The sequence below is a fragment of the Vombatus ursinus genome, unplaced genomic scaffold, assembly GCF_900497805.2.
Source record: "Vombatus ursinus unplaced genomic scaffold, bare-nosed wombat genome assembly UNPS02014816.1, whole genome shotgun sequence".
Classification (NCBI taxonomy): Eukaryota; Metazoa; Chordata; class Mammalia; order Diprotodontia; family Vombatidae; genus Vombatus; species Vombatus ursinus.
This window is the reverse complement of record NW_020954594.1, coordinates 9,354,957-9,368,082: the sequence shown is the minus strand read 5'-3', so window position 1 is coordinate 9,368,082 and position 13,126 is coordinate 9,354,957. Positions and strand designations below refer to the sequence as shown.

At 36.3% G+C, this 13,126-nt stretch overlaps 1 long non-coding RNA gene across 1 annotated transcript in view; it reads left to right on the top strand.

The window, feature by feature from the left end:
- LOC114023195 overlaps positions 1-13,126 on the top strand; it is a 244,761-nt gene that overhangs the window by 192,568 nt on the left and 39,067 nt on the right. The window lies entirely within an intron of this gene.

Sequence of the window (13,126 nt, the reverse complement as noted above, 5' to 3'; positions counted from 1 at the left end):
CCACAGAAAGATGTATTAAATTACATGAAGACTTTCCTCTCCTTTTAGGATCTTGGGCGTACCAATAAGTCGCTCAAGTTGTCCACATTTTATTTCTTTGTCTCACTACATGACCAACTCATTTCTTTTTCCAAATTTTCCCCATCCCCACACATACTTAATGAGAGGCGGCCTGGAGTAATGGTTAAAAGGCTGGCACAGTAGATAGACCATCGGCACTGGAGTCAGGAGGACCTGAGTTCAAATCTGGCATCAGACACTTACTAGTTGTGTGACCCTGGCCAAGTCATTTTATCCTAATTGCCAAAAAAAAAAAAAAACAGAGAGACTAGCCTTGGAGTTTCTATTCCTGTTTTTCACTATATACCCTAGCAATGATCTCAGAAATCCAGATCAAATAACGATGTAGAAATCCAAAGAAAAACATCAGCAAAGTACTTCATCCAAGCTAGAATTGCTAAAAAAAAAAAAAAAAATACAGCCAATTGTAACTAGTTCTAGAAGAGGCATTCCATCAGGAAAGCTGGTAACTTCATGTCATTAGGCCTGCACCTACCAGAACGTGGCCTGGGAAGCCTGAGTGAAAGAATCCTAACTTGCTGAATTTCAACATCACACCTCAGCTTCAATTTCACCCTTAAACCTCCCCCAGCACTGTGGAACACATGCCTTCTATGCCAACCCTTTCAATGAAGATGAAAAGTGCCATTCACCTCCTGTCAGAGAGGAGATGAATTTAAAATGCCAAAGAAAAGAAATAGGGCATAAACAATGTGTTGACCTTTATTTTTCCTGTCCTTGCCTATGCACCTAAGTATTAAGATAGATTTTTTGGGGTTTGCTATTTTGTTTTGTTTTGTTAATTTGCACCTTGTGGGCCAAAGATGATTGTGTGAGGGACATATTAACTATATATGTGTATACTTTAATGATTCTCTGGAAAGGGGAAACATTCAGGGGGACATTTAGGTCATGTAAAAACAATGTATTAATAAAATTTTGTTTTAGAGACTGAATAGGGAGCAATAATATTCCTGATTTCACTCATATGTATTGCTATTATATATGTTTGTATGATACTGGTCAGTGGTTACTAATGTCACTATTTTTTTCAGTAGTAACACCATCCATGATTTTTATTGTTCTTTTGGAATCTTCCCTTTGATTCTTTGAGAAACTCAAACCCCGGGTACCTAAAATCATTATTATTGCTGTAATTTCATTGCTTAATAAATACTTGCAGACTGACAAAAAGATGTAAAATGGAACAGGTCTGCCCCATTATTTTAAAGCAATCTATTCTCATTAATGAGAGGAACCATCACACTTGGATTATACTACAAGTAGTAAAGGAATTTAGGATTGTCTGAAAAAGTAGTCAGACCCAGTGAAAGGAAGTACTTACTGTTAGCTCTCCTTCTTATTTTATACCACACAATAATTCACTTTAAAATATCTTACTGTATATGAAAGTGCCTTTTTCCAAATACCTCTCTGGAATCTAGAAGTATTGTTATTTTCATTAAAAAGATGAGGAAACTGAGACTTAGCAAGGTTAAATGCTCTGAACCAAGCACCCAGCCCTTTCTGCTACACCCGACTTCTCCTGGACTTTCATTTACAAATATACTTGAGAATGGTTTAGTTGAATTTTATGCTAACTTTCTGTGGGTTCATTTTTTATCTGCTTTCTTATGGTCTTGTGAAATAATACTACACTTGGTTGTTGACTATGCTATTTTGTAAATGAATGAGTTTGTTTCATTCTACTTCAGTTCATTAACTCTTATTTAGCTTTTTGACTTTGAAAGTAATGAGTAGGCTTGCTGTGGAATCCCAGAAGTTTTTATTAGCTATGCAACAATATATTAATATTTATACACTCATATATTGATACTTTTCACATATTATTGAAAAGTTATCAATACAATACAGGCTATATCAATACAACAAACATAATCATCATCATCATGATAACTAGCATTTATAATAAGAGTTGGGGCCCTTTAAATTATTTTAACTACTCTATTTAAATAAAATCCATTTTCTTTGTAATATTATATATTTTATTTTACACAGTTAATAACATTATTCTGACAAGGGTTTGGAAACATCACCAGACTGCCTAAACAATCCATCTATGTCACCAAAAATATTAAAGATCCCTGATGCTGCATTTAAGGTTTTAGAATCACTTTAGATATTTCTCTTATTTTATCCTCACAAGTATTCTATGAGATAAGTGCTATTATTTCCTGCTATATTCTTCATTTTTAGAGGAAGAAACTGGATTAAATAACTTACCAAAAGCCACACAAGCTATTTAAATGACTTAAACCAAATTCGAATTCATGTCCTGTTGACACTAAGTTTAGCAGTTTATCCACTATGCCTCTAGCTGTCTTACTCTACAAGTCATTGAAAAGATATAGAAAATGTTGAAAAGCTTATACTATGTTGAAAAGATGTGATACCAGAAGGTGGAAGCTGCTCACTTCTCAGATCGGGAACTGAATTTTTTGTACAGTCTTTCCACACTCCAGAGTTCCTGTCTCTAGAGATGCAATCACCTTCTGATTGGCTGATATTGAGGTCATGCCACACAAACCATTAACCAATCTCTGAACAACTTCCCTGTGCCTTTATAGACTTAAGTTCTTGCAACCTTTATGGAGACTGTACCAGCACCTAACTAGTTATTCATTCTTTCAATAAGGATTTTTTAGTACCTACTGTGTGTCAGGTATTGTGCTAGGCCCTGAGATAAAAATAGAAATGAAATCAATCCTGCTGTCAAGGAGCACAGGTACATGAATGAACATTGCACTGTATCCCTTTGTTGACACAATCTGTCCCTTGCTTTGAAGAAGATTGTTTTTCGGGTAGTCTGCAGAATGAAGTCTTAGTAATAGATCTTAGCCAATGAAGGGGGAAAGTAATGCTTGAATGAGATTTCCCCCTTTGGCAAAATTGAATGTGTGAATGTTAACAAGTATAAAATGAGCAGAATTTATATGATATGTTGAGTATGTCAGAAACCTTTTTAAGATCTACATAATACATAATCAAAAATTGCTTTGCTTTTGGCTTCCATGTTTCTTTACATGTCAAGAAGATTATCTGTTGGCTGTATATGTCATAAGAACATAGATTAGAGTTAGGAATCATATCAGTAATATGATTCAAACTCTAAATCTGACTGATGAGAAAACTGAGGGTCAGAGAGATTTAATGAATTTCTCCGGGTCACACCAATAGCAAGTAACTGAAGGAAGATTTTAACCCAGGTCCTCTGAATCCGAATTCAACATAATTTCAACTATATATTATTTTTACCTCAATAATATTTAAATCGGTGATAAAGTTCTGCTATTGTTCAGTTATATTATAAGTCAGATGTTTGTGTAGGCAAGCCTCTGAACATAACCACTGCTTAAAACATTTTATTTTTAACCTAAAAAAAATTTAAGGAAATGTAATAACTATTTGAACAACATCAAAATGATACCTACTAATATTGGCGGTCTGGACCCATCTTAAAAATGGTCTGTATTTCAAAAAAAAAAAATTTTTTGAAAAAGGCATTTCCTTGGAAGTCATTTTGCCTTTTTCCATGGGAACAGTTAATTAACGTTAGTTTAATTACAGCTGTCAATTGTCATCAAAAACATTTCTTACTTTATATAAAGTAGTAAATGTCTTCTTCCTTCAAGAAGTTGAAACTGGGGGGGGGGGCGGGGCAGAGCCAAGATGGCAGAGGGAAAACAGTGACTGTCTTGAGCTCTCTCCCAAAGCCCTCCATATACCTTAAAAAAAAGGGCTCTAAACAAATTCTAAAGCAGCAGAACCCACAAAAAGACAGAGTGAAGCAAATTTCCAGCCAAAGACAGCCTGGATGGTTGGTCAGAAAGGTATCTCGCGCCGGACAGGGAAAGGAGCGCAGTTCAGTGTGGGCGCACAGGCCGCAGCGACCCTGGAGCAGGCCTCAGAGGACTGAATCGTGGGCAGCTGTGGCAGTTTCCAGACTTCTCAACCCAGGAACACCAAAGACAACTTAGAAGATCAGTGGGAAAAGTCTGTGACTGAGGTGAGAGAGGAGCTAGGTCTCAGCCTCAAGTCTCTAGCGCGGCCCAGGGCCGAGGCTTTTTCCTGAGCTTCTGGCCCACAGACTGAGGGGGAATTGAGTGGCTGATCAGAGGGGGATTGCAGGGATCTCTTTACCAGTGCTAAGGCAGGAATCTCTTGCTCTGCCCGTGCTTGGATCTGGGTCACAGTTCTGAGGGGCGGTCTTGGGGTGAGGAGGAGTGCTGGTGTGGTGGAGCTTGTTGTGGCGGTGGAGAGAAAACACCTTGCCCCTTATCATACCACCTTGGAAGAACTGAAAATTTACAGGTCCCTAGAAGTATCTCTGAAAACAGCTGTACAAACCCCCGAAGCTTGGGACAGTACACTCTTCACGTTAGAAGCAGACTTTCCCCTTAACAAAGAGTTTAAAACTCAAGTAATTGGCTGGGATCATGAGTAAGCAGCGCAAAAAGAGTCAGACTATATTATCTTACTTTGGTGACAAAGAAGATCAAAACATACAACCAGAAGAAGACAACAAAGCCAAAGCTTCTACATCCAAAGCCTCCAAGGAAAATATGAATCAATCCCAGGCCTTGAAAGAGCTCAAAAGGGATTGGGAGAAGCAAGTAAGAGAAGTAGAGGAAAAACTGAGAGTGATGCAAGAAAATCATGAAAAACAACTCAACAGCTTGCTAAAGGAGACCCAAAAAAAAAAATACTGAAGAAAATAACACCTTAAAAAATAGCCTAACCCAAATGGCAGAAGAGGTCCAAAAAGCCAATGAGGAGAAGAATGCCCTCAAAAGCAAAATAGGCCAAATGGAAAAGGAAGTCCAAAAGATTACTGAAGAAAATACTTCCTTAAAAATTAGAATAGAGCAGTTGGAAGCTAGTGACTTTCTGAGAAATCAAGACATTGTAAAACAAAACCAAAAGAATGAAAATTAGAAAACAATAAAACAATGTGAAATATCTCATTGGAAAAACTGACCTGGAAAATAGATCCAGGAGAGAGAATTTAAAAATTATTGGACTATCTGAAAGCCATGATCAAAAAAAGAGCCTAGACATCATCTTTCAAGAAATTATCAAGGAAAACTGTCCTGATATTTTAGAACCAGAGGGCAAAATAGAAATGGAAAGAATCCACCGATCTCCTCCTGAAAGAAATCCCCAAAGGAAAACTCCCAGGAATATTGTAGCCAAATTCCAGAGTTCCCAGGTCAAGGAGAAAATATTACAAGCAGCCAGAAAGAAACAATTCAAGTATTGTGGAAACACAATCAGGATAACACAAGATTTATCTGCTTCTACATTAAGGGACCGAAGGGCATGGAATATAATATTCCAAAGAGCAAAGGAAATAGGATTACAACCAAGAATCACCTACCCAGCAAAACTGAGTATAATCCTGCAGGGGAAAAAATGGTCATTCAGTGAAATAGAGAACTTTCAAGCATTCTTGATGAAAAGACCAGAACTGAATAGAAAATTTGATTTTCAAATACAAGACTCAAGTGAAACATGAAGAGGTAAACAGGAAAGAGAAAATCATAAGAGACTTATTAAGGTTGAACTGTTTACATTCCTGCGTGGAAAGATGATATTTGTAACTTATGAGATCTTTGTCAGTATTAGGGTAGTTGGAGGGGAAAAAATTATATGTACATATATATAGATATAGATAGATAGAGGGCACAGGGTGAGTTGAAAATGAAGGGGTCATATCTGGAGAATAAAATTAAGGGGTGAGAGAGGAATATACTAGGAGAAGGAGAAAGGGAGAGGTAGAACGGGGTAAATTATCCCACAAAAAAAAAAGAAAAGAAAAGAAAAGGCTCTTACAGTGAAGGGGAAACAGGGGAAGGTGAGAGGGAATGAGTGAATCTTATTCTCATAGGATTTGACTTAAGGAGGGAATAACATACACACTCAATTGGGTGTGGAAATCTGTCTTACCCTACAGGAAAATAGGAGAGGAAGGGGACAAGAGAGTAGGGGAATGATAGAGAGGAGGGCAGATTGGGAAAGGGAGTAATCAGAAACAAATACTTCTGAGGAGGGACAGGGTCAAAAGAAAGAATAGAATAAATGGATGGGCAGGATAGGATTAAGGGAAATAGAGTTAGTTTTTCACAGCATGTCTACCATGGAAGTGTTTTGCATAACTGCACATATATAACCTATATTTAGTTGCTTGCCTTATCAATGAGGGTGGGTGGAGAGGGAGGAAGGGAGGAAATTTTGAACCCAAAGTTTTAAAAACACTTGTTTAAAAAAAAAAGTTTTCATTTGCAACTGGGAAATAAGACGTACAGGAAATGGGGTACAGAAATCCATCCTACCCTACAGGAAAACTGAAAGGGAAGGGGATAAGAGAAGGGGAAGAGGTAGAAGAGAAAGCAGACTAGGGGAAGGGGTATTTAGAATGCATGCCATCTGGGGGTGGGGGGAGGGGTGAGATGGGGTGAAAATTTGGAACTCAAAATCTTGTGGAAGTAAATGTTGAAAACAAAAAAATAAATAAAAATTACCATTAAAAAAATAAAAAAAAGAAAGAAGTTTAAACTGTACTCGTGAAAGGAATCTGCAGGAAAAGAAATGAGAACGAGGGAGAATGAAAGAGATTAAATGTATAACTAAATTAAAAGTGTTTTCGTTAAGTGGAAAGTATGTAAAATAGTCGATAATGTGGGTGTTGTGAAATTCTCATATCAAGAAAAATAATTCCACTTGCTGGAAACAGTGCAGTTAATTTCCTAGAAATATTACTTCAGGAGTTGTGTGAAGGCTAGAAGGATAATATGGATTGAAGAGAAGTCTAAACATAAGATGTGCCCTAAAAAACGTTCTGAGGGACAGTTGTAGGATACATGGAAAAAGGAAGCTTCATGTTAATTTTCTGAAAAGAATAGAAGGTATAATCAGGATGCAGAAATATCTAGGGTACCCTCAGGAATATTTTGAAATGAATGAGCCATGTTTTCTGAGCATTTTTTTCTGTAGAAAAGTTACTAGATAATGTGGAGGACATCAAGGATGCATTTTTTTTTCTTCTGTTATTCATACATGATATTTAAATTTGAATGCAGGATTATAGATATGTAATCCCATTGTACATTTGAAACAGTTTTTATCGTCCCAACTTTTCAGGCTAAAAGTATTAGCATTCCATTGTTAATTTGATATTTTTTTTCTTATCAAGTTACACAAGTGACCAGTGACAAAGTTGATAACAAAATTTAAAACATCAAAAATTTTTTAAATACTTTGATAACTTTATTTTTGGGGGTTTTTTTGTTTGTTTGTTTTTTTCATTTTGTTTTGTTTTTTTTGTTTTCTTTTGGCTAGGCAGTGGGGTTAAGTGACTTGCCCAGGGTCACACAGCTAATAAATGTTATGTGTCTGAGGTCAGATTTGAACTCAGGTCCTCCTAAATCCAGGGCCGGTGCTCTATCCACTGTGCCACCTAGCTGCCCCTAAAACATCAAATTTTTAGGGAGCTGTTGCTACTTCGGGAGTGGGGAACCTGCAGCCTGGAAGCCACATGTGGCCCTCTAGGACTTCGAGTGCAACCCTTTGACTAAAGAACAATTTGTTCTGTGAAGTTTGGATTCAATCAAAGGGCCACACTTGAGGACCTAGAGAGCCACATGTGGCCTCTAGGCCACGGTTCCCCACCCCTGTTATGCTGATATAAGCCTTCTACAACATGTCTCATGAATATTTCTGACTAAGTGTATCTTCCTGCCTTCCCTCTCTGCTATATCAATTGCTTAAAAAGCTGTGTGAGTTGGAGTTTTAGAAGGTAGACTTTGACCCAATGGGTGCTTTGAATTTTAATAACTTTCTTATTATTAAGAAATGAAGTATATGGTCAAATTATAAAGCATATGTGGAAAAAAGCCATACCTAATAAATGCACAGTGTTTTTATGTTTTTGTTAAGTTGATTCCATTTCCTCTGTCCTGGGACATGATATTATCATGAATTTTTATTAATAAATATTTAATCAGAAAGCATTTTTTAAGTTGGTTTTGGAAAGGTTAATTTTAAAATACCTGAAAATTTTGTTTGTTTAGCATTCATTAATTCCTTCCTAGAGTTTCTAAGTTTTCTTGTTTCATATATGAGTTTTAATTACTTAGTTTATTTCACTTTATTTACATAATTAACTTAATAAATACTTGAACTAAAATATCTTGAACTAAATATACTGGAGTGGTTTGCCGTTTTCTTCTCCAGCTCATTTAACAAATGAAGAAACTGAGGCAAACAGGGTTAAGTAACTTGTCCAGGATAACAGAGATATAGTAAGTGTCTAAGGCCAGATTTGAACTCAGGAAAATGAGTCTTCCTGACTCCAGGCCTTGCGCTCTATCCAGTGCACCACTTAGCTGTCCAAAACTTCTTTTAATTTTCATAAATTCTAAATGTTAAGAAGGTGCTATCAGTCATCCCATTAGTCATTTTCAATATTTCAACCAGGAGTTACTAAGCACTTCATGGCAGGAAATGTGGTAGACACAGGATGCATAGACAAAAATGAAGCAGTCTCTGCCCTCAAACACCTTATATTCTATTGAGAGTTAACAGCATGTGCATAGATAAGTAAATAAAAATATATACCAAGTAAATACTAACAACTGGGTGGAATAGGAAAGGCCTCTTGAAGGAGGTGGCACTAATGGAAGTGCACACAACTGGAAGGTTGTTCACTTTCAAAGGAGAGTAGGGAGTCTAAGAAGCAAAAATGGGGACACAGCCCCACCCTCCCGTTCCTCAGGGAAAGAAAGCCTGTGCAAAGGTACAGAGACAAGATGAAAAGTCTGACACTATTCAGCAGGAAACACAGCAAATGATTATCTTAGAAGGAGGTTGTGTTTCCGAAAGTTAATTTGTAAATCATTTGTGTCTAGTAACAAATTTTCCCATTAAAATGCATTTGATCAGTTTTTTCTTGCGCTAGTAGTTGGATCCACAAGAGAAGATTTTATAGGATAGTAAAAGATATACAGTAGTTAGACAGTAAGCTTGTTGGGGAGGACACTAGTTGGGGGTTCAAGAAATTATGACAGTGTATTCAATGCATTAAATTTTAGACAATATAAATAGACACTATGATAGCACTCTCATAGTAGTGGCCTTTATGATTTGTAGTACCAGAAGGCACAAAAGCAGGGGCTTAAATGTGGCCCTGAGACCTTGCTTCACCATCTGACCTCTGAAGCTAAAGTGTGGTGTGACCTAGGAGAAGTCACTTAACATCACCCAGGCCTCAGTTTATTCATAAAATGTTGGGGTTGGAATAGATGTCTTCAAGTTGCTTTCAATTCTATGTGATAAAAACCCTCATGTGTCTGCGTTTAAACTTTGAAACAGTTTTCCTAACCTGCTGAAAATCTTCCTGATAATGAGTTTTGTTGGGTTTTGAACAATTTGTTAGAAATATAAAAATACAATACTCTCTGATTAGTTTGCAAGAACAGTTGATTGACATGAGTGAAAATATAAACTTGGATAATTTAAACAAAATCCCTTTACATAATGTGTTGATGGGTGGAAGAATAAGGTCTTGATTTAATAAGTGCAGCCATGACGTTCTTCTTCCATCTGTATCTCCATGTCTTTGTGCTGTGTCATTTTCAGATAAGACAGCCATTAAAAGCAAGTATCAAAATAAGCTGAACTTAGAGCTAGTCTTTTGAATTACTGTATCACAAAATATTCAGCAAAGATGTTAAGAACTGATGAAGCCTGTTCAGTTGCATTGCTCTCACCAAAAGTATCATTATTGACAATAATTATTATTTCTTCTGTTTGAAAGCAAGCTCCATGTGAATAAGGATTGTTTAATCTTTTTTATAAGTTTCTTGGTGCCTTGCACATAGTGGGTACTTAATGAATGTTTTTTATTGCTTGATTTATAGTGGAAAGCATTATGGATTTAGTGCTTAGGTTCCCATCCATGCTTTGCTAATACTAATAATGGCTAGCATTTATAAAGGCATTTAAGGTTTGCAGAGTGCTGTCTATACATATACATACACATACACGCATGCATAGATATATATATAGATATATAGATATAATTTCATTGATCCTTACAACAACTCTGTGAGTTAGATGCTGTTGTTATCCACGTCTTAAAAATGAGGAAACTGAGGCTGAGAAAGGTTAGGTCACCTCGTCCCTAAGTGTCTGAGGCAAGGGCTTCCTAACTCTGAGTCTAGCACTCTATCCACTATACCCCCTGTGTGCTTGCTACCCTGTGTGATCTTGAGCATATTAAACTTCTTTAAGTCTCATGCCTTTAGCAGCATATAGAGGATAGATAGTTGCTTTGGGGGCCAATAAGATCTGAGTTCAAATCCTATCTCTGATATTTATTGATTTTGTACTAAACCTCTATATGCTCTAGATAACCCTCTACAACTATTAGGTGCCTAGAAGATGTTGACCCACATTGATAAAGTTTACTCACCTGGGAATTCCCTATTCTTAATAGCTAATTTATGTCATAACTCTCTTTCCCTGAACATTGTTTTCAAATGCATAAAATGAAATATATAGGATTACAAAGGAAACTATTTATATTAAAGAGGTATTTTTTCCCATCCAAATTCATGGCACTAGTGAAATCTATCCATGGGATTTTTGAATCCTAGGTTAAGATCCCTTGCCTGACCTTTATTAATGAAATCACAGTTCTAGTTCTTATACTTATTTTTTTCTTTCTACCAACTTGTGTGCCTTTATTACCTTATTAGTAATTTGCAGCATTCTTTAATGTAATTGTTAATAGTTTGCGATTCTTTTGAGAACTTTTTATTCATGTCCTTTAACCACTTTTCCTTTAGGGGGAGTAGCTTTTGGTATTACATATTTGTTTTAGTTTTCTATATATCTTGAATACCCAAGAATTTATCTGAGAAATTTGATTCAATCAGTCAGTCTCTAAACATTTATTAAGCATTTATTGTGTACTAGGCACTATGCTAAATGCTAGTAGTAGAGATTTTTTCCTCAGTCATTTGCTTCCCTTTTCCAAGATACATTGAATTTGTGCAGAATCTTTTCAGTTTCTATAATCCAAATTAACTATAGCCTTCCTTGTGTCTTGTTTGGCTAAGAATTCATCTCCTACCCATACATATAGAAGGTATGTGACTGGCTTTTCTTCTCTTTAATACTCAAGATACACATCTGTTTTAAATTTATTGGGGAGTGTGGGATAAGATACTTGTTTAAGCCTAATTTCTGACTATTTCCCAATTTCTCTATCAATTATCAAATATAAAAATTTTTGCTAAATTACTGAATTCCATTATTTGCTTTTATTCCTTGTCTACTCTATCCTGTTGACTTCTCTGTTTTTTAACCAATATCAAGTAGTTTTAATAGTTACTGCTTAGTAATAGTTTGAGGCCTGAAAGCTATTTCCCCTCTTTATTCCTACTTTTTTTCATTATTTCCCTTGATATTCTAGATCTTTTGTTTCTCTAAATTAAATTTATTATTTTATCTTTCTCTATAAAATATCCTTTTGGTACTTTCACTGCTATTATGTTAAGACTGTAAATTAACTTTTATAGTATTGTCATTTAATTATATTGGTATGGTCCAGTTATGAGCACAGAATATTCCTCCAGCTCCCTAAGTGGTTCTTTCCCGAGCATTTTGTAATTGAATCTATACAAATTTTAAATATGCTTTGATAGATTGATTCCCAAATATTTTATGGTTTTGGTCTTTTTGAATGCATATTCAAATTCTACTATGCCTTTTGGATTTTCTTGTTATAAAGAAAAGCATTTGATTCAGAGAGATGGGTCTATTTTATATCCCACAACCTTACTGTTTGTTCCAGTTTCTTTGCTGATGCCCTCAAATTTATTCAGTAAATTCTCATATCACCAGCAAAGGGATGTAGTTTTCTTTCTTCTTTGCCTATCTTTTATACCTTTGTTTTCTTCTTGTATTTATTGGCAAATCTTTTAGTGTATTCCCAATGCATGTAATGCTTGCTTTTGGTTTTAGATACGATTCTTTTTGTGGTAGTCAGTCTACTATGTGCCGGGCTCTATGCTAAGTGCTGGGGGTAACAAGAAAGGTAAAAGACAGTCCCTGCTCTTGAAGACCTCATAACCTAATGGGGAGATAAACAAGCTTCATACAGGATAAATAAGAAATAATCAACCGAGGAAAGGCACTAGAATTAAGAGGGAGTAGGAAAGGCTTCATTTGGAAGGTAGAATTTTAGCTGGAACTTGAAGCAAGCCCAGAGACAGAGATGAGGAGGCAAGACATTCCAAGCATGGGGGACAGCCTGAGAAAATGTCTGGAACCCAGAAATGGAGTGTCTTGTTCACGGAACAGCAAGGAGGTCACTATTACTGGCTCAAAGAGTATATGGTAGGAAATAAGGTGTCAGAAGGACTGGAAAAGTAGGTGGTAGCTATATGATAAAGAGCTTTGAGTGACAGCTTTGTATTGGATCCTGGAGGTGATAAGGAGCCACTGGAGTAGTAAGGAAATGACGTGGATGGCCTCGACTTTAGGAAAATAACTTTGGCAGCTCAGTGGAGGAGGGACTGGAGTAGGGAGAGACTTGTTCTAGGGCTAGGCAGAACAACCAGCAGGTTATTGCAGTACCCCAGGTGTGAGGAGACAAGATCCTCTACCACGTAGAACAAGGAACATATTTGAGAGATATTGCAAAGTTATACGCAACAGGCCTTGAAAACAGATAAGATAAGGGAAATTGAGTGGTAGTGAAAAGTTGAAGAGAAAGTAAGCAGAATCAGGAGAACAGTTTGTTACAGGAACATTGCAAAGGAAAACCACTTTCAAAAAACTTAGTAACACTGATCAATTCAGCGACCAAGTATGATTCCAAAGGACCTTCTTCCTGGTGGAAAACTGATGGGATTCAGATGCAGGATTAGACATACATTTTTTGACATGGACAATGTGGGAATTCAGTTTGTTTCACTCTGCCAAAAAAAAAAGATCCATCTGTGCTTATGTTTTGTAGTGTTTTTTGCATAAATTATTG